Raw genomic sequence first — 27,214 nt, 5'->3', positions numbered from 1 at the left:
ATCCGCTCCCGCGCCGCCTCTCTCTTCGCCGCGGAAGAAGAAACGCCGCGCCCAGAGGCCGCCGGAGCCCCCTGCGGAACCATGCGGGCCGCCGCCGCCGCCTCCCGCTTCCCGCTCTCCCTCCCCGCCCCAGCCGGACATACAGTTGCCGCCGAGTGGCCGCTCTGTCGCTTCCGATGACGCCGCGGAGGAGAAGGATTCCTGTTCACTGCTCGCGTCAGACAGTGAGGAATGGTCATCTCTCGGATCCACGAGAGAGTCGGCGGGGATCCGCGCCGGAATAGAGGAGGAACTAATGCGCCTCCTCTCACAGGCCGTCGAACGCCTCGGTCTCGAGTGGTCTCCTCCACCCGAGCAGGCCCCAAACCGGATGGACGGCAGCTTTTTTCATCGGCGCTCGACCCCCGCGTGCAACCGGGCCGCCCCATTCCTGCCTGAACTTCACACAGAGCTGACGAAGTCCTGGAATGCCCCACTCTCGGCCAGAAACCGCTCCGATATCTCCGCCTCGCTGCGCTCGGTGGACGGAGCCGCCGAAAAAGGTTATTCAGCCATGCCGCCCGTTGAGGACTTGGTCGCCGCCCACCTCTGCCCGCCCTCTGCTAGATGGCGCTCTTCCCCCACGCTTCCTTCGAAAGCTTGCAGAGCGACCTCGAGCTTTCATGCTCGCGCCTATGCCGCCGCCGGTCAGGCCGCCGCGGCGCTGCATTCTATGTCTGTCCTCCAGGTGCTACAGAGCGATATTCTCCGTGAGTGGGCGGAGAGCGGCAGAACCCCCCCCTCCGCTGTCACGGATCTGAGAAGTGCTACGGACCTCGCCCTTCGCGCCACTAAAGCCGCCGCACAAGCTCTGGGGAGATGCATGGCCAGCCTTTGTGTATCCGAGAGACACTTATGGCTCACGCTCGCCGACATGGGAGATTCTGAGCGCGCCGCGTTTCTTAACGCGCCCCTCTCCCCGACGGGCCTTTTTGGATCTGCTGTCACGGGGATCGTCGATCGCTTTTCCGAGGTCCAGAAAGCCACTCAGGCCATGAATTTGTTTCTGCCCCGCCGCGCTGGCTCTTCCGCAGGCCGCTCTCGCGAGCCTCCTGCCAGAGCCCCACCACAGCGCCCTCCTCCGCAGACTCAAACAGCCCAGCGCAGACAGGGCGGCCGCCCTCGCTCTCGCTCTGACAGCCGCCGCAGACCGCCGCCCCGTGGGGTCCGCGACCCAAGACCACGCTGAAGCCTGATCATCAGAAGTCTGCCTAGCACAGTTAAGAAAACGACGGCGCTCTCCCGCTGCGGCCGGACCGCCGTCAAAGCTTCACCCTCTGCCAGTCCCCGTTGTTTCGCCGACTGCTGTAGTGTTTACCGCCACAAACAAGCCGGTGTCCCAGCCCGCTTGCGAGCGACAAAAAGCCGTTTTTACGGCTACCCAGAGAAATCTCAAAAAGAGAAAATATGCCAGTTGTGTAGAAAATGTGCCCACAATCATGTGTTCACCCATACACACAAGCATAACATATCCCGTGTCTCTCTCAGAGCCCCCCCACATGAAGCGGGCACAGCCCGCTCTAGTATCAGAGAACATAAACACGCCCACGAGCTCATGCGCGTGTCCCCTCTCTGCTCGCTCTGTTTCACGGCCCATAGACTCCTCTCTGAGTGTAAGTCCCGTTGCCACACACATTCAAAGCGCGCCCACACACTGTGTCCAGCCCGCTATGTGCAGCAATCAGGGCGATATAGCCATTCGGCCACTAGCCGCATGCTCCAAAGCGTGGGAAGCCATTCCAGGCATTTCCCCGTGGGTGCTAAGCATTATAAAGAACGGCTATCTGCTACAGTTTCGCCGCCGCCCGCCTCGTTCGCGCGCTCGGCTCGAATCTACTGTCAGCCCGCTGGCCGCCAACACGCTCCGCTCAGAAATTGCGACGCTGTTGCAAAAGGGCGCTATAGAGAGAGTCCCGCCATCTATGACCGAGTCGGGGTTTTACGGCCGTTATTTTCTGGTTCCCAAGAAAGACGGCGGCCTCAGACCGATTTTAGATCTCAGGTTTCTGAACAAAGTGCTCATGAAGAGACCGTTCAAGATGCTCACTATCAGGAAACTCCTCGCGCAGGTGCGCCAGGGGGACTGGTTCATCTCTCTAGACCTGAAAGACACCTATTTTCAGATCCAGATAAATCCCCGTCACAGGCCATTCTTATGTTTCGCCTTCGAGGGTCATGTTTATCAATACGCCGTTCTCCCGTTCGGCTTATCCCTGGCGCCCCGTACCTTCACGAAGTGTATGGATACGGAGCTCGCCCTCCTGCGGAGCCAGGGGCTGCGCATATTGAATTATCTGGACGACTGGCTGATTTTGGATCAATCACGGACGGAGCTTCTGTCGCACCGCGCAGTTCTCCTCGACCATCTGAAAACGCTGGGCCTCTCTGTCAACTGGACAAAGAGCTCCCTTCAACCCAGTCAATCGATTTCCTTCCTAGGAATAGATTTGAACTCGGTCACAATGACGGCTCGCCTGTCTACACAGCGCGCGCGCAGTGTTCAGCGACTAGCCGCCTCTTTTCAGATGGGCACCCGCACACCTCTGAAAACTTTTCAGAGGATGCTGGGTTACATGGCCTCAGCCTCCGCTGTGCTTCAGCTGGGCCTTCTGCACATGCGCCCGCTTCAGCTCTGGTTAAAAAGCCGTGTACCCCACCGCGCGTGGAACACGGGCCGCCAGCTGATCAGGGTTACGCAGACATGTCTCACGGCACTGCAGCCATGGACAGTAGCAGAATGGTTTCGGCGAGGCGTCACGATGGGGACCTTTTCCCGCCGAAAGGTCATCTCGACAGACGCATCCAACACGGGTTGGGGGGCGGTCTGCGAGGGCTCACCGGCCTTCGGCCATTGGTCGACTCAGGAAAGCCCCTTGCACATAAACTGTCTGGAAATGCTTGCGGTCGAGAACGCGCTCTCGCGCTTCCTCCCGCTCATTCGGGGACACCACGTCCTGATCCGTTCAGACAACATGGCTGTGGTCTCCTATCTCAACCGTCAGGGCGGTGTCAGATCCAGGAATCTCTTCCTGCTGACACACCGCATTCTAGTTTGGTCTCAGAGCCGCCTGCTCTCGCTCAGAGCGACGCATGTGCCGGGCCATCTGAACGACGGTCCAGACATACTGTCCAGGAACCTCATCTCCACAGGAGAATGGTCCCTGAACACACAAACGGTCCAAATACTGTGGCGGCTATTCGGCAGAGCAGAAGTGGACCTCTTCGCGTCAGAGGAGAACGCTCACTGCCCAATATTTTTTTCAAGGAGCGAGGACGCGCTAGCCCAGGAATGGCCTCGCCGCCCGCTCTATGCATTCCCTCCGATCGCTCTGCTACCGCAGGTAATTCAGAGGATCAGGGACACACGCCACTCGGTGCTCCTCATAGCCCCGCGCTGGGAGAGTCAGACTTGGGTTCCGGAGCTCACTCAGCTGTCACAGACAGCCCCGTGGCCCATCCCAGTCAGAGCAGATCTCCTCTCTCAAGCTCGCGGCACGATCTGGCACCCCCATCCACAGCGCTGGGCGCTCCATGCATGGGTGATCAACGACTATTCGTCGATTTGCCAGAGGGAGTAAGAAACACTATCATACAGGCTAGAGCACCTTCCACGAGAAGGCTCTATGCATCTAAATGGTCTGTGTTCTCAAAATGGTGCACCGACAAAAATCTGGACCCACGGTCGTGCGAGGTGCCGTCTTTGCTTGTTTTCCTTCAAGAGATGCTGGACAAGGGCAGGTCCCCCTCCACTCTCAAGGTTTACGTGGCAGCCGTCGCGGCGTTCACTGAACCCCGACGCGCTCAGTCCCTGGGCAAAGACGAGTTAGTCATCCGCTTCCTCAGGGGAGCTAAGAGGATGAACCCTCCGCGCCCCCCTTCGGTTCCTATCTGGGATCTTTCTATAGTTCTCGAAGCTATGAAAGCACCCCCGTTCGTACCGCTCGAGTCTGTGGACCTAAAATACCTCTCGCTCAAAACCGTTTTTCTGACGGCTCTGTCCTCAGTAAAACGCGTGGGGGATCTTCACGCGCTCTCATCCAGCGCCGCGTGTCTTGAGTTTGGACCGAATGATTCTGTCGTCATTCTCAAACCTAGGCATGGCTATGTCCTGAAGGCGATTGGTACCCCGTTCAGGGCTCAGATTATTTCCCTATCGGCTCTACCTTCATCCGATAGTGAGCGCGACGCCAATCTCCTCTGCCCGGTGCGGGCCCTGAGATTGTACACTACGCGCGCTGCCGCGTTCAGACGCGCTGAGCAGCTTTTCGTGTCATTTGGGGGGCGCACCAAGGGTCTGGCCGCCTCAAAACAGACGCTGTCTAGATGGATAGTGGACGCGATTGCCTCTGCTTACGCATCTAAATGCCTGCCCTGCCCTCTGGGCATCAGGGCTCACTCCACTAGAGGCATGGCCTCATCGTGGGCATGGTCCTGTGGAATTTCCATTCATGACATTTGTGTGGCCGCGGGATGGGCCTCCCCGTCCACCTTTGTCAGATTTTACAACTTGGAAGTTCCCGCCTTGCAGGCAAAAGTACTAGCCGTCTAACGATCAGCTCCCTAAGAAGCTGCATTACTGGGAGTCCCTCACACAACCGGTTCGCCCCTTGTGCTCCCCTTAGATGCTTATGTATACACTTCATGTGCCCGCTCTGCCGGCCTCATATTACATTCACTCCACGTTAAGAATCCCCCGGTATCTCCCCGGGATTCATGAGTGGATTCATAGCTCGCACAGCGTTGACCAGGTGTTCCCGCAGCGTAAGCTAGCTTACGCAACACGAGAGAACCTCTCGTAAGAGAACGAATCGGTTACCTAACAAACCTCGGTTCTCTCTAGATGAGGGAACGAGTATTGCGTTCCCGGCCGTGCTTGCGCTACTAGCGTTTCGCTTCACGCTGAAATAAATCAACATATAAGCCTGGGAGAGACTGTTATATACACCATAGCCACGCCCATTCTGGCGGGCCATGACGCAATGAGCGCGCGGGCGCTTCTCATTGGCAGCGGGTTCAGCCCCGCTCTCCCATAGGCTTAAGCAGTTCTCTCTGAGCGAACCAATGAGCCGCTAGCTAGCCTGCTCAAGGTCTGCCGCAGAGGAACTGCGTTGTCAATGGATACAAATTATGAAATAATTTTTTGGCTTCAAATTCTCAGCAAAGATGAATCTTTCCCGCAGCGTAAGCTAGCTTACGCAATACTCGTTCCCTCATCTAGAGAGAACCGAGGTTACGTTAGGTAACCGATTCGTTTTACACTTTAAAATAATGGGCCACATCACTAGTAGTTCCTGCAGGATGACAAGGTAACGCTTGAGTAATTAGTGAGGAGTTAGCATGTTTTTCACAAGTAATACAAGTTATTTAATTTTATATTTGACACATACTGTACAGGCATACATTTCTGTGAGGCACTAGTAATATTCAAACAAACATTGTAATCTGGAAGATGTGGTTTTGCGATTATCGCAACATAAATGCAGGAAATTTCTTCATTAAGGATGCAAATTGTTTTTGACAAGAGAACATCAATGTTTATATCCTAATGAGAAGTCCTCCTCAGGCGGCTACGTTAACATAAAGGTAGGTCCAATCTAATCCAATCATGTCAGCATCACTTCCTAATTATTAAAATTTTTAAACATATTATCATTATTAGTATTATTCTATGTTTAAGTTTGAATTAAACAGAGAACATACGTCCATCCTTTGGTAAGAGTAGTAGTCACAATCTCAACCTGTAGCTAATGTATTTGGGGGGATATAATATTCATAAACTGGTTTCCACAAAGAACCCATTTGAGGCACAAGCTTCTGAAATGTTATGACCATGTTAAGAGTAAAAAACCCCCCACAATTGTTCACTTTTTAGACATGTTACTTTTGTGATTAGTAATTAATTGGTTATACTTTATTAGTTCACAAGTAGTTCTCAATGAGGGTATATTTCTTTAGTAATAATCAAATACCTACCAAGGAACTACCTTTGTACTAAATTAGATATTACTTACTGCTTAGTTAATATTGCTTCCATATTAGTTAATAGTATTAAGTTCGGTGTTAATGCAGTACTACCTATTACTTCCTGCATAGCTACTTGTTAACTACGGACCATTATTCTAAAGTGTTACCGAAATTTATTAGAGGAGAGTATTTAAATGAACCGTGCAAGGTTATTTACTTGTGCCATTATTTACAGCCCCAAAAAACATGTCTTAAACCAGACGCTAATTTGCGCTGCTCTTGGTAGATTGTATTGGTTATTATGGAAATGATCCAGCTACTTCTGTGTTATTTAATTTGTGCGTCGTCAGTAGATCGTCTCGGGTTACTTGATTGTAACCTTTTTCCCTGAAAAAGCGGGAACGAGATGCTGGACTAGATTCAGGGGTCTGGGAACACTTAATGTGAGACTATCTATGAATATATGTGTGCAACACATACTAAAAATTCAAACTGTGTGACAATCATAATTTATGTTAAAGGTGCTATATGTATTTTTTAGCGGCCTCTATCGGTGATGTTTCAGATTGCAACCAATTTTTACAAGAGCGCTCGTGCTCTTGCGCGTGCTCGAACACAAGAGCGAGCACTCATGGTACACGGCCACACTGAGACTTTCAACACACCGGAGAAAGCATCACACAACATGCTGGAAACTGATGTAGCCTAAACTCCCACAGCAACGTTACAATAATAGGCTACTTTTATCAGCTTGACGTTGAACTAATGCTCCATGCTCGTACCATGATAACGTTACATTGCATTTAGCCGGCATGTGGTGTTAGCATAAGGCATTTCACTAACTATTTGTGTATCTTTCACAATCAGGCAGCAATGTCAACATAGATGAATGTATAATATGATAACGAAAACGGTTAGTGACTAGAGGAAACAATTTCAGTGTAACAGTAAGATCGTAGGAAGTAACATTACTGTACTGAACGTGTCTGGAAATGTGTATTATAAACAATATGATAGTAGTGGGATGAGTGACGTTAGACAGTAGATCTAATACATAAAATAAAAGTTACATCCTAAAGCACCTACTTTTTGTTATCCTGGAACAGTCTTTTGTATTCATTTCATATCTCATGTATGTTGTAGTTTACCTTGCTATTTCATTACAGTTTACCATTATTTATTTCAGCATATCTGAAAACGTACTCGGTTACTAACGTAACCTCGGTCATAGCCCGCCAGAATGGGCGTGGCTTAGCGTATAAAACAAGGGGCTGTAGGCTGAATTCCCTGGTTTTCGTCGACTGAAGCGAAGTCGCTCGTGGCGCGAGCACGGCCGGTTACGCAATACTCGTTCCCTCTCTAGAGAGAACCGAGGTTACGTTAGTAACCGAGTACATTCTCTTACGAGAGGTTCTCTCGTATTGCGTAAGTTTAGCTTACGCTACGGGAACTTTTTGTCAACGCCGTGCGCACCAAGCAACCACCCATGAGTCGCCGAGGTTTCTCGGGGAACCCAATAAGTGGAAAAAATAAGGTGGCCAGCCACGCGGGCCATCACTCGTACATAAGCACACATAGGGAATACAGAGCAGAGCACTGGTCTGTATAAGCATATAGCACATCCCTACTAGTGCAGCTCAACCAGGAGAGCTGAGTCACGTGAGAGTGGTCTGAGCATGATATATCTGGGCAGAACGCACAACTCGCTTAGGCTGACAGAAGTTTAGCCTGCAGGGCGGGAACTTCTAGGTTATAGAACCTGTCAAAGGTAGACGGGGAGCTCCAGCCCACCGCTACAAATATGTCGTGGATAGAAATCCCGCTGGACCACGCCCACGACGAGGCCACGCCTCTCGTGGAATGAGCCCTGATGCCCAGAGGGCATTGCAGACCTTTTGACGCGTAAGCGGCCGCTATAGCGTCCACTATACATCTGGACAGAGTCTGTTTCGAGGCAGCGAGACCTTCGAGATCTCGCGGAGGGCGGACAAAGGTGCGCTGCGACCGTCTCTTCCACAGGAGGAATAGCCGTGTATCCTCTCTCGGCGGCGCCGTCCACTTGGGAGAACGACGCGGAGGTCTGAGACTGAAGCCTCGAAGAGAAGGGTGTGTTCCACGGCTTTGTTAACTCCGTGTGAAGCTCCGGTAGGAACGGAGCGGGCCTGCTTGCTGGGGCTGAACGGCGGCGACTTTGCAGGAAACATCCGTCGAGCCTGTTCGGCGCGGGTTCCTTCGGCAGCGACCACTCGAGCCCGAGTCGGTCAACCGCCTGCGTCAGCAGACGCATCAGCTCCGCATCAGCTCCAGCGCGGGTACGGCCGGATTCCTGGATTGACGAGGAGGCGGAGTTTAGCGACCATTCCTCGCTATCCGATGCCAGGATGGAGCAGCAGTCTCTCGTGGCGTGTCCTTCGGCCTCATCCTCAGACGCGACGGCAGTGAGGCTCGTGAGCGGCAGCTGCCGTCGGTGAAGGGAGGTGGGGAGGGCGAGAGCGAGGCTCGAGGGAGGTTCTCCGATGAGCGCGTCGCTGTGGCCACAGGTTCCGGCTGTCTCTGGGAACGGCGCTTCTTTTTGCGCGGTCCCACAAAGGGTGGAGTGACAGCTTTCGGGTTGAAGGCTTCGAGTCGAGCCCGCAGGGTCGACAGTGTAAGCGCTTCACAGAACTCGCAGCCCCCGGACGCGAGGGCGAGCTCCGCGTGTTCCTGGCCCAGGCAGAGAGCGCAGATCACGTGGTGGTCTCCGACGCTGAGCGGGGCCCTGCACGAGCCACAGGAAGTGTGAGGCATCTTGAAAAAGACGCTCGCTGCTCTTTTAGAAGTATGAGAATACAATAACAATGTAAAAAAGGATACGTCGCCGGATAGCATAGCTCGCACGGATGGCTGAAGGTGGCGAAGACGGCCGGCTTCCTCAGCGCTGTCCTAAGCTGGCTGTTCGCTGTTCGACGGCGGCGGTGGCTTCTCTCAGATCCAGCGATGCGAAGGGCTTCGCTGAAGAGACGAAAATCAGGGAATTCAGCCTACAGCCCCTTCTTTTATACGCTAAGCCACGCCCATTCTGGCGGGCTATGACGCTATGAAGGCGCGGGCGCCCTTCATTGGGCGTGACGTCACGCGGGGCTCACTGGTATGCTGCAGCAGATGCCCGCAGGGCAGCCAATGAGCACGCAAGACTGCCTGCTCTAGGTCTGCTAGCTGCTGCACTGCGTTGACAATGAATACAAAATTAAGGAAAATTTTTTGGCTTCAATATCTCGAGAAGATGAATCTTTCCCGTAGCGTAAGCTAAACTTACGCAATACGAGAGAACCTCGAAACTTAAAAATAGCGGAGGTCTCTCCATAATTCAAACGCTCTGCCGATGTTGATCCGTCTTTTCGTCCTAAATCGATCCGATTCACGTTTGGCCTGACGAGCTTCAGCAGATACATTTTTGTTTTGTTTTTTATATTTATGTGGAGTTTGTGTTGGAGTGTGTGTTGTGCTGGAGGCAGGTCGTTTTTTGGTGTTATCAGACTCCATGTCGTTAGCTGCAGTGCCGTCGCATAGACTGTATATAAAAAGGAGAGAGGCCCCTGTACATAGAGGCTCCTGGATATAGAATGTACTACTACTGAATTTTAGCTTGCTTATTGTGCCCAAGAGCATGATCATGGTAACAAGAAATTATGCTTCTAACCAAAGGTTGAGAGCTGTAATTCCAACCACACAAGTTTGCATTGATGTTTGCAAATATTTGTTGGAAATACAAAGCTCTGTCATGAAACTCTAAATGGCGCAGGCTGATAGTTCCTTAACTCAATTTGTTAGCGATCACATTGTTATCTGCATAGCGCAGCTGATTGGTTGCTGTGGCATCAGCAGTCAGTGAGCTTGCTGCTCAACATTCATATACTTTGCATTGTTTGCTGTTAGCAGTCTGCAGCACGCTTCAGAAACACTCCACCTTCCCCAGCTCCACCTGTATAGATCTGCTACGGGGGTTATTTAATGTATGTTATATGTGCAGTAGCAGCATCTATAAAATATTGGCAGTAGCAAGTGTCTGTACTAGCTCTGCAGCAGCAGCAATAATCAACAGCAGCAGTAGCGTAATAGATCTATTCCGCCAAGACAAAATACAGTAACATTGCCATATCAATTACCATGCCAATCAATCGAGACTTGTCATGACAGCACTATGGTTTTGCAAAACGTTGAACTATGTTGGCAACAATGGAACTTGCGACTATATTTGGCTAACAATGCTGTGAGGTTGGGGTGGGTGGTTATCTGTTCGTCTGACCTAAACCAGGTAAACCATTTAGTTTATTAAAAACTATTTTTAAAATCCCATTTGGGGGCCATTTGCGGTGCTGATTACATAATAGTAATACTAATAATAATAATAATAATAATTCGTTACATTTATATAGCGCTTTTCTGAGTACTCAAAGCACTTTAAATGGAAGGGGGAATCTCCTCAACCACCTGGATGATGCGACGGCAGCCATATTGCGCCAGAACACCCACCACACACCATATTACTGGTGGAGAGGAGACAGTGATGAAGCCAATCAGTATATGGGGATGAGTAGGAGGCCATGATGGACAGAGGCAAAGGGGCAAATTTGGCCAGGATGCCGGGGTTACACCCCTACTCTTTTTCGAAGGATATCGTGGGATTTTTAATGACCACAGAGAGTCAGGACCTAGGTTTAACGTCTCATCCGAAGGACGGTGCTCTTTGACAGTATAGTGTCCCCGTCACTACACTGGGGTGTTAGGACACACACAGGCCACAGGGTAAGTGCCCCCTGCTGGCCTCACTAACACCTCTTCCAGCAGCAACCTGGTTTTCTCAGGAGGTCTCCCATTCAGGTACTAACCAGGCTCAGCCTAGCATCAGAGGGCAGCCAGTCTTGGGCTATAGGGTGATATGGCTGCTGGCCTCACCTACACCTACACTGTACATCACCTACACCTTTGCTCTAATTGAAGAAATGAGGTGCCCCATGCTTTTCTGTATGCCTCTGAACCTTCCATGTTGTCAGTGAATCTATCAACACTCTAGTACTCACTAAACTCTTGTACTCTTTTCACTCTTCTCCAAGTATGCTCTTCATAGAAAGAACATCAACAATGACCTCTAGTCTGGCCTCTGGGAGATTTAAACCGCTGATGAGAAGGGAAAAGTGTTCTTGACGTGTGACAAATTTACCGTCAGTACAGCACAGAGTCATCCGTTACATTTATCATCATATCCCTGGACGTAGAAGTTGATCAATGAAGATTTACAGAAGCTGAGGCAAGATTCCCAATGCACTGGTTCTACTGTACTTAATGATGACAGTTTCTGGATTGAGGACTTTGATGCTTGCTCTCGCCAACCAGTCTGCCGTCACAGAAGAGTCGTATGGGACAAACAAAAGCCAGACAGAGCAAGGATCATTACACTTCAGAGACAGAGAGGAGGGAAAACTAAGACATGAAGCTGAACATTCCAAATAAAGAGAACAAAATAACCTGGGTCAAAATGTGGAGTGAAAAAAGTATTTAGCATTTGGATATTTTTACCCTATTTAGGGAAATCTTCTCTCAATGACACACTAGTGATCGCACCAATAAACTGCCATAATATAGTCAATACTGGGTAAATATTCATGTCAAAAGGGGAAATAAAGGGGAAATCGTAGAAAGTCTATTTATTTTCTGTTCCATTATTCCATTCGACTCGGAATGTCAGAATTTTGAGCTTTTTTCGGAAAAAAGTCTATTATGAATAGGGGAATAACAACCATTTTTCTAAGTGTAAATAGGTGTTATATGCTATTTATTTTTAGTACAAATAGCGGCAGATACTATTTGCACCTCAGTGTATTATAGTATATTATAAAACAGTATGCAATAACAACAACATATTCTGTGTATATGATGATATTTATTTAAATCATAAGTGGATGTTGGCTTATTGGGACATTACCGATCAGCAGGTTCAATATGGTTAGGATAGGTGAGGGCTTTAGGGATGGGGACAAGTAAAGGAAAGGGAGAAGAATTAGTTTGGAAAAAGACAATGGTGGGCGGAGTTAGTGTAAATAACCTATTTAGGACTGAAGCACTGAATCACAATAAGTAAATGAATAACTAAATGTTGGTTTTTATATTATTTTTTATAATGGGCCTACTTGATCCAGATTGGTCAATTGTGGCATTTAGTAGTCGGATATAATCACTGTTGTCCTTGGCAATGCTGTTTCTATTTTTTTTTTTAAACATACACATCTGGTGGATTTCATCTTACGTTTTATTTATTGTATTGCAAAATGATGTCAGATAACTTTATTTCAATATTAAAATTAGGCAACTATAATATGGTTGCATCCTATTGGGATTTATTTTGTGATGACTTTAATCTAATGTGCATTTGTTTCCTCAGTCTTGCATGCTCCGCATTTGTTGTGGCAGCACCCATATAATCTGAGATTGTCTCTGTAGTACATTAGGTTATTATCACATCATAATTGATTATTAAATTCCATAATGTACTATTAATATCAAATAAATTTAGTAAACTGTCTTCTTTAGTGTGGGGAACAGCGCATTCCAGGGTCCAGTTTTATGGCAGTGCTCCTCTCTTACTGCAACAGAGGAGAAAGGTTTGCTACATTTAGATTGGATCTAGGTGGACTAGCACAAACAAACGTCCAACACAATCAGATAAGGATGCTAGGAAAAAAAATATGCATATTTAAAACATTATAAAGTAAAATAACTAGCTTCCGGCCAAACATACGGATTCGACTTAAGTCTAAAGCGCTACTTATGCGAGTAATGCAACGTACTACTGATATTTACGCTACGCCATGATGCACTATGCTACTTCTGACATCACAAGTTGCATAAGTTAAGTTGTGCTTTAGGCACAAGTAGACTGTGTATGGCCGTTTGACCGGAAGCTAGAATTTTACTTTGTAACGTGTTAAATATGATTTTTTTTTCTTACACAAACTCATCACTTTGCTTCAGAAGGCCTTTATTAACCATTTATAAGCCATGTGGAGTTATTTCATGATGGATGGATGCACTTTGTTGAGCTTCAAACGGATGGTTGCAATCCACTGCCATTATAAAGCAGGGTGTTTATTAATATAATTCCGATTGTTTTCATCTGAAAGTCATATACACCTGGGATAGCTTGAGGGTGAGTGAATCATGGGGTATTTTTCTTTTTAAAGTGAACTACTCCTTTTAAGGACCTTTTGGATGCAGCAGTAGTGGGTGAAACAAAGGTAATCTGGTGGTGCTTTGGAAAGTAGGGAAATTATTTTGTAAAACTTTAAAGACAGTGTATTAATTGTGTGTGTTATATTATGCAAATAATAGCCTGGCAAAAGAGCAACTGGCATTTTTTTTTCAGCTGGCTAATTTTTTTTTGGTGGACACACATTAATTAAATATTTGTTGTTAGGCATATGGCAATTAGTGTCTTTAGTATTAATGCAATATACTGGAGCCAAACATGAGAAGGGAGTCCAGAAGACTCAACAGCATTCCTGGACACCTAATTTAGGTAATTGTAACTCATGGGCTGGGATTATGCTAATTGTAGATGAGAGTTCACGCCTGCCCTATTTGCGAATGATTGGAATTCACTAACATACACACATTTGACTATCCAATCGGATGTTTAAGAAACGTTTGTGAATCCGGAGGAGAGTTTCCGGGAAGGTCCATTTAATGCCCAAATAACGAAAGTTTAAGGAATGAGGCCCAATGTGTGTACCCCCTGCAAAGGTGAGACATCACTAGATTACATGCTGCGAGTCTATATATTGTGAGGCAGCAACAGATACGACCACATTCTGAACTTACAATTTTTAATCTGTTGCCCATATACACCAAATCCTTACATTTATGGTACTCATTTTAAGCATACATCACTACATCAGACATGCTTCTCACAGGGCACACAATGAACTGGTGTTTATCGTTATGTGTTGTTTAAAACTTGGTAAGTTTTGGAGCTAGTAAGATTGGAATACCTTTGATGAAAAAAAAAAAAAAAAACAGGATTACTTATGATCCCAGAAGAATTCATAGAATAATTGGATTCAGGGGGGCGGTTATAAAAATAACTTGGGTGTAAGCTCTACGCTGGGCTTCCGATAAAAAATTAGGTTCCACTTTATTTCGATAGTCCACTTTAGACATTCTACTAACTATAAGTAACTTTGCAACTACATGTCAACTAGTCATTCGAGTATTAGTAGGCTGTTGTAGACTGTCAGTAGACTGTTAGGTTATGGTTAGGTGTTAGGGTTCGGGTTAGTTGACTTGTAGTTGCCAAGTTACTTATATTTATTAGAATGTCTGGGGAACATCAGAATAAAGTGTTAGCAGATATTAAAGGGACACTTCACCCATTTGCATTAAGCTTTCCATTGTTAGAAACCCAGTCATACTATTGAATGGTCGTGCAACACTCTCTCATTTTCCCCTGAGACGAGAGAAATCCACTATTGACCTTTTTCACTTCCTCCTACAATGATGCAAAAATCGTCATTTTACGTCATTGTAAGAGGAATTGTAAGAGGGGGGGATTTCTGTAAAGACTACAGCACTAGTTCCCACCCTTTCAAACCCGCCCATAGGGGGTTGGACCTAATAGAGCTATCACAGATCAGTGGGTGGGACTTATCTTGTAGATACACTAAAATCAATATCAGCCATCTTGTTTATAAGCTAAGCTAACAAGCGCTGTGGAGATAGGAAGTTATGACAATGACGGAAGAAACTAAACATGATATGGAAGAAGAGGATTTTGAAATTCTGCTGCTCGAATCCGATGTTCGTGGCTATTTTTACGAGCCGCAATATAGTAAAGAGCAGCTGAGGCTGATGGAGGAACAGGAGGCGGCTGCTGCGGCTTCTGCGGCTTCTGCAGCCGAGTCAGAAGACCTGCCTGTCGCGGACGAGGAGCCCGGGCTGGCTCGAGCTGGGCGGACTGCTGGTGCCTGTGCTCTCGCTGTGCGCTACGGACACAGATAGAGTCCGTCTGCTGCAGAGAATTTCAACGATGGCAATTTCTCCTGGACGAAATCTCTGAATCAGACGAGCACACGGACGTTTGTGTTGTGATGTGAACCATCCTAGTTTCGCACCGCATATGTTCTGACTGAAACATCCAGGTATCATGCAATAATTCACCATATAGAAAGAAATACAAACGAGGAGTAATTCGCTAATGAGTTTGCCAATGTAACGGGTTCGTTGTTGTGGGAAGAAGGAGGCGGAAACCGGCGAACATTTAAACATTTTAATAGTAAAATAAACAAATACAAAACAAAAGTATAAGCCAGCTGGCCACACACAACAGAAACAAACAAAACATAACATAAAATCAGGCCTGTCCCTTTTATGCCTCTGCGTCTCACAGGTGTCATTCATTATCACTCACGCCACCGGCCTCGCGCCGTCCTCTTACGTCCCTCGCCCTCGTCCTGCTCGCCACAGCCAACTAACTAGACATTTTGTGTGAAAAGAATTTCAAACTCTTTTGGCAGCTGCCAGCTAGCCTTGTAGACGGAAGAGTGATTTCTTTTCTCTGATGTTTGCGCTGTTCTGGATTAGTGGGAGTGGCTTGCGGAGCTGTGCAATGTGGTGCATTGTGGGAGTTGTTGTCTTACATACAAATGCGCCCAAAAGTTATTTTCTGTCTTTTCTCGGTCAAGAGGGCACCAAATTCAAAATTTCTTTTACATTTCGACTACATATATGACCCACTTTCAATAAAGATTAATGTTGAAATGGGTGAAGTGACCCTTTAAGCAGACAGTCTTCTACTAATACTCTAATGAGAGTTAGTAGACATGTAGTTGACTTATAGTTAGTAGAATGTCTAAAGTGGATGATCAAAATAAAGATAGTCCACTTTAGACATTCTACTAACTATAAGTAACTTTTCAACTACACGTCAACTAACTCTCATTAGAGTATTAGTAGATTGTAGTAGAGATGCGCGGATGGGCTATTATTTCATCCGCAACCGCATCACAAAACTCATCATCCGTCCGCCATCCGTCCGCACCAACGTTTCTGACCACTTTCAAAACCGCACCCGCCCGCCATCCGCTGATACAAGGTGCTGCTGATGACAGCCGCGAGACTAGAAACCGCCCGCCACCCACCCGAATTTAATTAAAAAAAAAAAATTCGTCACGTCATCCGCCCGATCCGCGGTTTATCCGCGGAGTCCGCGGCTATAACCGCCAACCGCGCATCTCTAAATTGTAGTAGACTGTTAGGTTAGGGTTAGGTGTTAGGGTTCGGGTTAGGAGAATGAGTTGACTTGTAGTTGCCAATTTACTTATAGTCAGTTGAATGTATGTTGGGGGAGCATCAAAATAAAGTTTTAGCAGATATAAAGCAGACATTCTACTAATCCTCTCATGACAGCTAGTTGACATGTAGCTGCAAAGTTACTTATAGTTAGTAGAATGTCTACTAGTGGACTATCGAAATAAAGTGTTCCCAAAATTGTATCTGGTTTAGGATGATCTTATCCAATGTTTCTTTGAAAAACTGGCACAAAATTAAGATGAATTACCTAGTCCTGGACAGCAAAATATGTTGTCATTCTGATCCAGATTAAACTTTTTGGGCCATGAATCTTGACATAATGAAACTAGGGTAATGTCATGGTGTACACAGACAAAGGAATGAGAGAGAACAGGAAAACTGCAGCAAGGGTAACCAATGGCAGGATTAACACAAGGCAGGTAAGTACTGACTTGGATGACAGATTGCCGATGGAACAAACTGAATAATAACTTGAGTCTTATCTTTTGCAGGTGGAGAGTGGAGCGCAGACAAGACGAGCACAGAGAGGATCACTGGGAGCAGACTAGTGATGTTCGATTCTTGAACAAATCGTTCTTTTGAGCCGGTTCTCAGGAAGTGACCGGTCGAGCCGGTTCACTAATTGAACTGAATTGAACTTTAGTTCGGGGTTGATGATGCAAGACGCACAGCCGAATTAGCATGTCCGATTTGAAAAGAACCGCATTAGCCGGTTCAACCAACTGTAGGAGTTTGCAGAGGATTACTGAGGAGTCTGATGAGTGAGTTGACAATACTATGCAAGCCTGAGGCACATACTGGAAATATCCTTATTATGACTACTGTTATTAAATAATATTTTATTAAAACCCGCAAAAAGCTTTCTGTCGAGAAATGTAAATAAATGTTATTATAGTTTATTGTGCATGCAGATTATATTTTAAGTTGTTGAGCAAAATCAAAGAGTTTATAAGACTGCTTTATTCTTTCCATATACTGTAGAGATTTTACTCCAAGGCCCCCCTCCTCTCCAAATCAATATTGCAAACCACCAAACCCCCTTTTTATTCACAAAAAAACATTTGTATTCTAGTGTTATTACTATTCAACTCTATATGAGATGTAATCATCTTTATCAAAACTTAATTAGCGACACTGGTTTTCTTTATCCAACTGAGAGATGTAGTTTGCGTATCCTATGTTCATGGAACGGCTTGGGCAGCTCCGAAACAATCACAAAATACGTACAAGAGAGGATGTGCTTTTTTTAAAATGTATTTAACGTATTATTGATACAATTAATGAATTATATTAATTTATTAAAATCAATTTTAAATTATCTTGCAACCCCCTGGCAGCATTTTGGTTTTATTTTGATTAATAATGCCATCCTACTTTTGATATGTAAATAAGCCCTAGACAAAACAGGAGAAAGATCACTGAAGCCATGTATAATGAAGCTAGCAAGTTTATTTATACAAGTCAGTTTTGACTGGCTGCTTTCAGAGAAGTAAAAAAAAGAAAAAAAAAGAACTGTCCATCCTGTGGGTCCTTGAAAGAAGGGCAGCTAAAGTGCAATGGAAAACAAACAAACCTGATGATGGCATACCAGAACTGACAGACAGCTTACATGAGAAAATGAAAACATAGTTTCTTTATAACTCCTCATGCACTCAAGGTTGATTGTGAAAACTGCCTTGGCAAGTGTTATTTCCAGGCTGTCTGTCTTTCATGGTGTGATTATACAGTGATGTCTGACTCATCCAAACAGAAAAAGCTCTGTTTCCACACCTCTACAGGTAAAACTCACAGCACCAACCAAATGAGAACATACTGAAAGTTTATTAACCTGACCGCCACAGTTTATCAAAAATACAAGATGTCAAATTAGAGCTAAAGTGACTTTTAAGAAACCTGACATCTGGGTGCTACATTATGCAAATATTTAGCGAGTTTAGCTTGGATTTGACATTTCTCTTGACAACCACAAAATATATGCCCCTCCCCAAACCCTGTGGGATTTCAAAGTGGTTTTGCACAGAGTGACAAGGATACAGTCATTACATAATGACCGCAAACCATAAGCGTCACTAAACCCTATTTAGAGTGGTTTAGCCCCCAAGTCTTTCATCTCAGGTCCCCAAAAATGAGCGATTAACTGTCAGCACTGTTAAAAATCTGTGATTATGTGATGCTACCAGAGCTATCTCTACATGTTTGCTGACAACAGCAGTTGCAGTGAGCTATCTGAGATATCACTCTGAAAAATCCTATTACCAGTTGTTAAAAATCATTGAAGTATGTTATATTAAAAGCTGCAGTCAGCAAGTCTGGCAGATTGAGGGGACTTAGCCAAAATTTTGACTGTTTACAACTCTCATGCCCCTCCCCCACTATCACCGAGCACTACAGGTGTTTTCTTTTCCTTGGTTGTTTTGGACCTCCTAGCTCTGGTTGTTAACCAAGGAATTGGAAGCTTGTTAGATTTTCTCTCCGCCATCACGCTTCATACAATCCAACACACCTGCGAACTTCAGGCGTGCATGTGATATTGAAACGTGGCGTGCGCGAGGGGGGAGGTGGGATCTGTGGCGTGTGCATGAACTGTGATTGACGGTTAGATCTCACACAGCCCTGAGCTGATTGGACCAGAAGAACCGGGAGTGGTGGATTTTTTGTAAAACAAATAACAGGCTTTAGGTGGAGGTAGAAGCGCAGGTTTTTTTCTAAAACTGATTTCTGATTTATGCATAGTGTCGGTTTCAGTGAATATGATCGAAAAAATCTTGCCGACTGCAGTATTGTATTGTTCAGTATTGTCCTTCTGTGTAGTTAGTGACAGACCCAGTCATTGGTAATATAGGGCAGCAATGGTCGGCATCAAGTGTTGCTGTCACAGGTCTCCCATCCAAAAAAATACACTGTTCCATCTGACAAACATGCCATTTTAAGTCATATAAAAACATCAAGGATGGTTCAAACACCCAATCTATTGAACTTGGGCATTTCTTCGGCTTATGCTTTCATGTCCCAGAGGTTGATTATTATTATTTTATTTTTTTGTGAAACTAACAACTTCACATTATTTTTGTTATATGAAGATTATTTTAAACTTAAAATGCTTTTAACCCTCTGGGGTTAAATAAGGCCATTTAACACATACTGAATAGTTGTCCACAAGACTTTTGTGTTACTATTCTTGTAGGCTAGAATTTTTACTTCAAAATGAAGTGAAAATCATTCTGACCACTCTTTCACAAACAACAATATAACTATTTAAATTTCTTACGTCAGTTTTTGGTCAGCACTGCTGTATGCGTGGGAGTGTGAATGGCCATGAATATTAATGTGATTTACACCTGGGTGGGAAGACTAAAGACACTCCCCCAATGGCCCATCAAGGTGCTGTGAGGCAGCCTGAACTAAGAATGATTCACTGATGAATAAAAAGTTAAAAAGAACAGCATTTATTCAAAATAGAAATCTTTCCTAAGAACGTAAAGACTTAAAGTCATTCCTATCACTTAACACATCCTTTCAAAAAAACAAACATAAAAAGACCAAACTTGTTGTTTTTTGTATATAAAAAAAAATGTATTCAAAGAATCCTAAAAAAATTATTACAGGTAAAAAAAAATTAAGCAGCACAACTGTTTCCAACATTGATTTAAAAAAAAAAACATATCAGAATGATTTCTGAAGGCTGATGGTTAGTTAGGTAAGTTAGCGGTACATCTCACTGATGCTGACATCTGTCCATTTATATTTGCAGCCTTTTGCAGTTGCCTTGGCAGCCTAGGTAATAGACTAACCAAAACTGAACATTTATATATAAAAAATATATTGTATTTAGACAGTATTTGTATAGGCGTCGATTTCGGTGGGGGCGGTGGGTACGCGTCCCCACCAGATTTCGTCATGAGTCATTTTGTACCCACCACTTTTGGAAACATTGAGGCACGGATGTACCTAATACAAATAAAACATCTCCAGTTAACTAGCAGAGCATTCATTTAGTCCGCTCTTAAAAAAGAGATCTAGCGCTTAAATGTTTTGTTTTTGAACTCAAGCTAAGCGCTCGTGTCCGCTGCTATCAGTGTCATGGATACAGTGTTCTCTTGTGGCGGTGCGCACGCAGTCTTCACTCGGACGCGCTCTTCAATCTATCGCCGTTGCGGCGGACACTATTCATTCCGGTGAAATCACAAAATAAAATGCACACAACTCCTTGATATAGACTGTAACCACTGATGATATACATATTCGGTTTTGATGAGGGGAAAAAAACTATACCGAGGGCGGATTAGAACCCGTAACCTCTAACACGCTTGGCAAAAGATCTGCCACTAGACCACTGAAGTACTCAAGCAAAACTGCTATAAAAGTTTACACGAGCGTAATATTTCCTATGTCAAAACTAGGCAAAATATAGTCTGAAAATTCATTTGAGCTCTATGATCAGAAAAGGAATTATATAACACTAAACAACTTACTCCGAGCTTGTATCATCGGCGGGGTCAATTCGTTCTTCGAAATGCAGCCGTTCGTCGTGAGTTTCAAATTCCTCTGAGGAAAAGGTGAATTTTTCCCCGCTGTAAATAATCCTCTGAAGGAGTAGCGTGCTGCCATCCTCAAAACGCGATGAACTATCAGTTATTCTGATGAAGAAAGTTACTTTGTGTTGTTATGGCATTGATCGGGGGGCGTGCCGCGTGTGCGATGCATAGATCGCCTATTTACCATGTGAAAAGCTCTGGGGGCGTGGCGGTCTCAGCTAATTAAAGATAATGAAGGGAGAACGAAAAAACTGTACCTCTCCTTGGTTTCAAACGGATTACATAAACTGGAATAAAAAAAAAAAAAAAATTACTTCATTTAAAAGAAGAGAATTTCAGCTTCATAAAGATATATCTCTCGTATCTCTGTGACAAGTATTGACTGAGTTACAGTTAATTTTTCGGACGCGTTTCAGAATGGACTTTACTGACAGAGAGAAGGCAAAACGTGCATCATGTTTATTTTTCTTTATTTGACAAAAAAAAACAAAAAAACTTTATTTTTATTGTGAGTATCCACAAAAAAAATAGACACTTAATAGGATCGATTGATGTATAACACTTATATGTAAGATCAAAATCAACAGACTATTTTGAGTCTCTTTTGCACTGATAAGGAAAAAAGCGAGCAGATCACGCCGGCGTGATTGCCGACCCCAGAGGGTTAATGTGTATATTTTATAATTTTCCCTTGTCACAGTGCCAAGTTTTAATCTTAAAAAAGCCTGTCTGAAGGTCCAAATCCAAGACCATATTTTCAGGAACATTTGGACCCAGCCTGACTCAGACTCGAATGAGCTGGTCTCGACTAGTTATAGAAAAAACTACTGCAAAAAAAAATAAAAATAAATACTGCTTGTTTATCAAATAAAAGCGACAACAGTGTCTGTGCAGAGTATGCATGATATAATATTTGACACATGTAATCAGTGTTTTTTTCTGCATTGAATTTTTTCTACATTTTCTGAGTCTGCTCAAGTGAAATTTCAGACCGCTGCGGAAAGGTTTTATAATTTCATGATTTTTTGTTTGTTTGTTTTTGGGTGAAGTGATATTGTCATGTCCTGTTTTGCACTTGAGAGCTTTGGTAGAAAAATATTTGTGCTACAAACTAGTGTGTTTATAATTATGACAAGACATTCAATTAGTATGGTAAGAAATAACAGTTTGCAATACCAAGCAGCATAACAAGCTGTTGTCTACAGCAAAAAATAACTGGAAGGAGATGACACCAGAAGCCAGAAGCCAGACACATTCAATCTACAAATGGCCACGTCCGCTCTTATATTGAAAATAAGGTAGAGACTCTTATCTTTTTTGCTCTTCGCTTATGGGTAAAAAGAAGTTTGAATTACCTGTGCAGCAATGTACTGTTAGTGAACATCCTGACGCCACGGTATCTCTTAGCGGTAAAAGGCAACATATACACACCTGCAATTTACCGCCGCAGGAACGATACAAGTATTATGCTGGTTGAGTACCAACTGTACTTTGCCTGGGCCCTGGGACTGGGACGGGGCCCTGGGGCGGCCGCACCCAAGCACCCACGCTATCTCCGCTACTGGACCAAGGCCTTGTCTTGCCTTCTAGTGGATGGACTCTACGTTACTTTCAAAGTTAAGTTTATCATCAATAACTGTTTCAAGGTATTTAAAATTTGAGACCTGCTCTACCGTTTTTCCTTTTATGATGACTGGTTTGAATACAGGGCCTGTACCTACTATTCCTCAGAATTGCTAATTCATTGTTTTCTGTAAATAAAATATACCAATGTAACAAAATTAATTACTTTAAAAAAAAAATCATTAGTACAACATGTAACTTTTAAAAGTGACATATTCCAACACTGGTCCCTAATGTGCAGGCTGAGGGTTGGCCTCACAAACAAGCCCTCTGTAGTTACAATACTGCATGGTAATTAGCACAAAGCAATCTTAGTAATTACCATTATTAGAATTGACTGGTGGGAGTGCTTTTATATCAAGCAGCCACACACCAAACAATTAATTTCCCTTTACGTTCTGAAAATTTTCATTATCTCATGCGGAAGTTCAACTAAAGAGGCGGCATGCAGTGGTAATCACTCAGTGCCGCTCCGTTTCTCAAGGTTCCAGAAGGGAGCGGTGGATGTATGGGGGAACAGATCAAGGCCATCAGGGTTCAGGGCTGTTTACGAGCATTGTGTTAATCTGTGTCAGGAGCCAGTTGCTCGGAAACCTGGGCAAGAGGTTTATTTTTAGTCCACTCAAACCATATGAATGGTTGTTACAGTGGGGGTCTGTTAAAAAGTAAAAATAAGAAAATATCTGCATCAGGAGACGATCTTGCTTTCAACTGTTCCCTACAAGGCTGAGAGTGTGTACATCAGGCTCTTAAAAGGAAATGTGCAATGAACAAATCAATGAGTTGTTTGTTTACAACCCATGATTTGAACAAAACCCTAAGCTTCAAAATTAATTTTCAGCATGTAACTCGTGCTACACAGTCCTAAAAATAAAGGTTCCAAAAGGGAGTTTTCGCATATTGTGGGGTTTGGGTTAGAATAACCTTTTTGCATGCCATAGAATAACCTTTTTTTTTTCAGTGAAAATTTCTTAAAAGAGATAATTTTTCTAACACCGTGTCTACTCCAGTATGCAAGCAGCACAATGTCAAGTCAAGTCACCTTCATTTATAGCGCTTTTTGCAATGCAGATTATTGCAAAGCAGCTTTCCTCTTCCGGCTGACCTAATTTATGCAGCCTAACAATCATTTTACATGATTTGAATTATATAAATTGATAATGTGTTATGTGTATGCCAGGATAAAGAGATGTCTAGATTTAAACTGACAGATTGTGTCTGCTTCCTGAACAATGCTAAGAAGACTGTTCCAGAGTTTAGTTGCTAAATAGGAAATATTTTGCTAAATATATTTTGATATTCTAGGTATTATCAACTGGCCATGATTTTGAGATAGACGTGAAGGACTAAAATGCATTAAGAGCTCACTTGAAATAACTTTTCCACATTTGTCATTGAGAGCATATGTCGTAATTTTGATATGTTTTTAAGATGGAAGAATGCGGTTTTACAGATGCTAGAAACGTGGCTTTCAAAAGAAAGATTGTTATCAAAGAGCACACCCAGGTGTATAACTGACGACGAAGACTTGACAGAACATCCAGCCAGTGTTAGACAGTATTCTAGGTTATTACATGCAGAGGTTTTGGTCCAATAATTAGTTATTATTATTTTTATTTTTATTTTTTCAGAATTAAGTAGTAGGAAATTATTAGCCATCCAATTTTTTTTATATCAGCTATGCATTCCATTAATTTTGTTTATTGGTAAGTTTCGTCGGGGCGCAAAGATATATAGAACGGAGTATCATCAGCATAACAGTAGCCGCGTTTCCACTGTTGGACCAGTGCGAGCCAGGGGTTTAAACGGGCTGTGCTGGGCTAATAGCCTCGGACCTGTAGCACTGAGCCCAAAACCATGCTGTGTTTCCACCGTCGGGCCAGAAGCTCTGTAGCACTTCACTAAAGCCCGATCATAACACGCCTCTCTGGAACAACGTCACACAAACCCATAATTTCACCCAAAAACTAATCAGAAAGAAATCACTGGAAACTAGCGAGATCGCAAAACGAACATGATAAAAGTGACCGTTTGCTGGCATTTTTGTTGTTTACTTAAAGATTTAAAACCCAAGTATCGATGTTTTACCATAGTTTTACAATAATAAGTGATACATTGATCATAATTAACTTGTGTCAAGATTGCACATTAGTCACACATGAATAAAGTGGTTTACCGTTATTTCACAAAAGAAAGAGGACACACATACGTATTCAGTCGCGTCTGTTTCTGTTTATTTGTAGTCACAGGATCCAGTATGGTTTTAATCATATTTAGAAAGAATGATAATTTCTACAAATATGCCACTAAAAATATGACCTTAGGAGCTTTACCACTCTCTCCCAATACAGTTATATTTTCAGTCAGAGAAACAGAGGAAGCTCTCAAAAAACAGGAGTTGCTTTATTTTATTTCATATGCGGAGCTAAATATGGATATCAGACAGTCCGGTAAAAATAGACGATACTGACAGATCAAATAAAAACATGATTGTGATAGCCTATATGATTTGTCTGGTTTCTTCAAGCTGTCAAATTTACCATGTTTATTATGGTAATGTTTAGCATCTTTTGCATCGCGTATAAATATTTCTGCCTTATACGGTGATCAGAATCCACATCGTATCACAAACAAAAGGTATTCAAGCTAAAATTGTGTTAAAAGTCTTTAATGCTGATGTTAGCTGGTACATGGAATAATGCACAGGTAAACTCCGCCTCTGTTCGTAACCACTCCTCAAGCCCGAGTTGGCCCGCTTTGGACCAAGGTATTCGGCGGGCCAAAAAACCCGACAGTGGAAACGCAGCTAGTGAAAGCTAATGCCATGCTTCCTTATGATATCTCCCATGGGTAGCATGTACAGGGTGAAAAGAAACAGTACTGAGCCTTGAGCTACTCCATACGGAACTTGTGATCTATATGACACCTCTTTGTTTACTGCTACAAACTGATAACGGTCAGATACGTATAATTTGAAACCATGCTAATGCAATTCCACTAATCCCAACATAATTTTTGAGTCTATTCAAAATAATGTTGTGGTCAATAGTATCAAATGCAGCACTAAGACCGGGTAACACTAATAGAGAGACTACTACACTGTTAGTATATAAATTGATCCTTTGTTTTAGAAAGGGTAGTTAATTAAATGTTTAATTAACTTCATAGAACTTCATAGAATTTTAAGATTTTTGCATTTGGGCCACAAATGATGCAGCCACGATCGTCAAATCTGCTTGCCAGCAGAATAGACAGACGATTATTTCCTCTTGCTAAGAATAAAGATAACATTATTTGGCCTCTGCTGATTGTGATGACCCCATGCCATAATGACTCCCTATTCAGCTCTCCCCCTCACTCAGAGACCTCATTAGCTCACCATATCTAAAAAAAAAAACACCTTCATTGATGGGAACATCAATGAAGAAACAGGTCGACAAAAAAAAAAAAAACTCTGATACTGATTAGCTTTTGCTGGTGTTACGGATGGAAACACAATTAGGCATCTATGATAGATTGTCTGCAGGAAGCAAGAAGAGATTTGACTGCTTTTGAAATGGAACCCTCGTATGAAATGTACTGTACAGTATCCACTGTATATACTATGTGAAAGACTACAGTATGCTACAAAAAGGCTACTAACAATAGTATGCTCTATTGCTGTCATGTGACCTCACCTCATTGCATGTTTATATCAGCGAGTCATGTCCTATTTTTTTTAAATATAATTTAAATAGCAATTTCATATTTTTAATTCAGCTCTGGGTAAAAGTCTTATTAGTTGATTAGAAAATTAAGTAATGGAAAAGATTTTCTTAATCAGTTCACATTACTTCTTATCAATCACATTGGAAATGGAAGGTAAAGTTGAGTGCATTGCATTCTGGCATATAAGATTTCCTTGAAGTGTGCTCTGTTGTATATAGACCATTTTAACTGCTATTCATTGGTTTAAGGAAGTGATGTCTTTGTTCCTTGGACGTTTCCGGTTAGTTGTCCGGTTAGTTGCATTCAAAACATTGGCGGGAGGCGATCAATGGACAGTAGGATTTTGATCATTTATTTAATCCTGCTATTAAAAATATGAAAATTAAATTTAGGTAACATGTTGCTCGGTTGTTGGATGCTGGAAATTAAAGTGTTTTTAGAATTCCGAGAAACGATGTGACACCTGGATTCCAGCAGTGAAGCAAGAAGGCTGGATATCAACTAGCAACACTAGGATATGCAGCACACATTTTGATTCTGGTTAGTAAATTAATTTCTCTTTTGAAAGGGAACTCACACTGCGAGTGGGGAACATGAACCGGTGTCTGAAAAACTATCCAATCACGGCAATCGAAATTGACCGGCGACAGCCTATGACGTCTACTAGTGCGACCCAGAAGTATAAAAGGGGCGCCTAGAGAATATGTCATCCTCTTTTCGTCTTCAGGGACTGTTTTGTCTGATTTGCAATCACCTGAAAAAGCTGAGAAACAATTATGGCAAGTGATAAGCCTTTCAAGAAGTGTGTGGATCCGTGTCTCAGGTATCTGACACCAGATGACACACACACACCTACTACCTGAACCCTCACAGCCTCCCTGCCCTGCGTATGATGAGCTGTTGGGTGTTATGGAGCGCGCTTCAGCGAGGCTTCAGCTACCGTGGGAGCGTGTGAAGGAAGGATCAACAGGCTGGATAAACGGTTCCTTTCTGGCCATAATTCC

The 27,214-nt window shown here is 43.9% G+C and overlaps 1 protein-coding gene across 1 annotated transcript in view; it reads right to left on the bottom strand.

The window, feature by feature from the left end:
* Nucleotides 1–27,214, bottom strand: part of gabra3 (gamma-aminobutyric acid type A receptor subunit alpha3) — a 597,199-nt gene that overhangs the window by 212,251 nt on the left and 357,734 nt on the right. The gene's annotated exons all lie outside the window — the stretch shown is intronic.

Source organism: Rhinichthys klamathensis, unplaced genomic scaffold (genome assembly GCF_029890125.1).
Source record: "Rhinichthys klamathensis goyatoka isolate OS25496 unplaced genomic scaffold, OSU_Roscu_1.1 h1tg000554l_1, whole genome shotgun sequence".
NCBI lineage: Eukaryota > Metazoa > Chordata > Actinopteri > Cypriniformes > Leuciscidae > Rhinichthys > Rhinichthys klamathensis.
The sequence above is the reverse complement of the archived record's forward strand: the minus strand, read 5'-3'. Positions and strand labels throughout refer to the sequence as shown.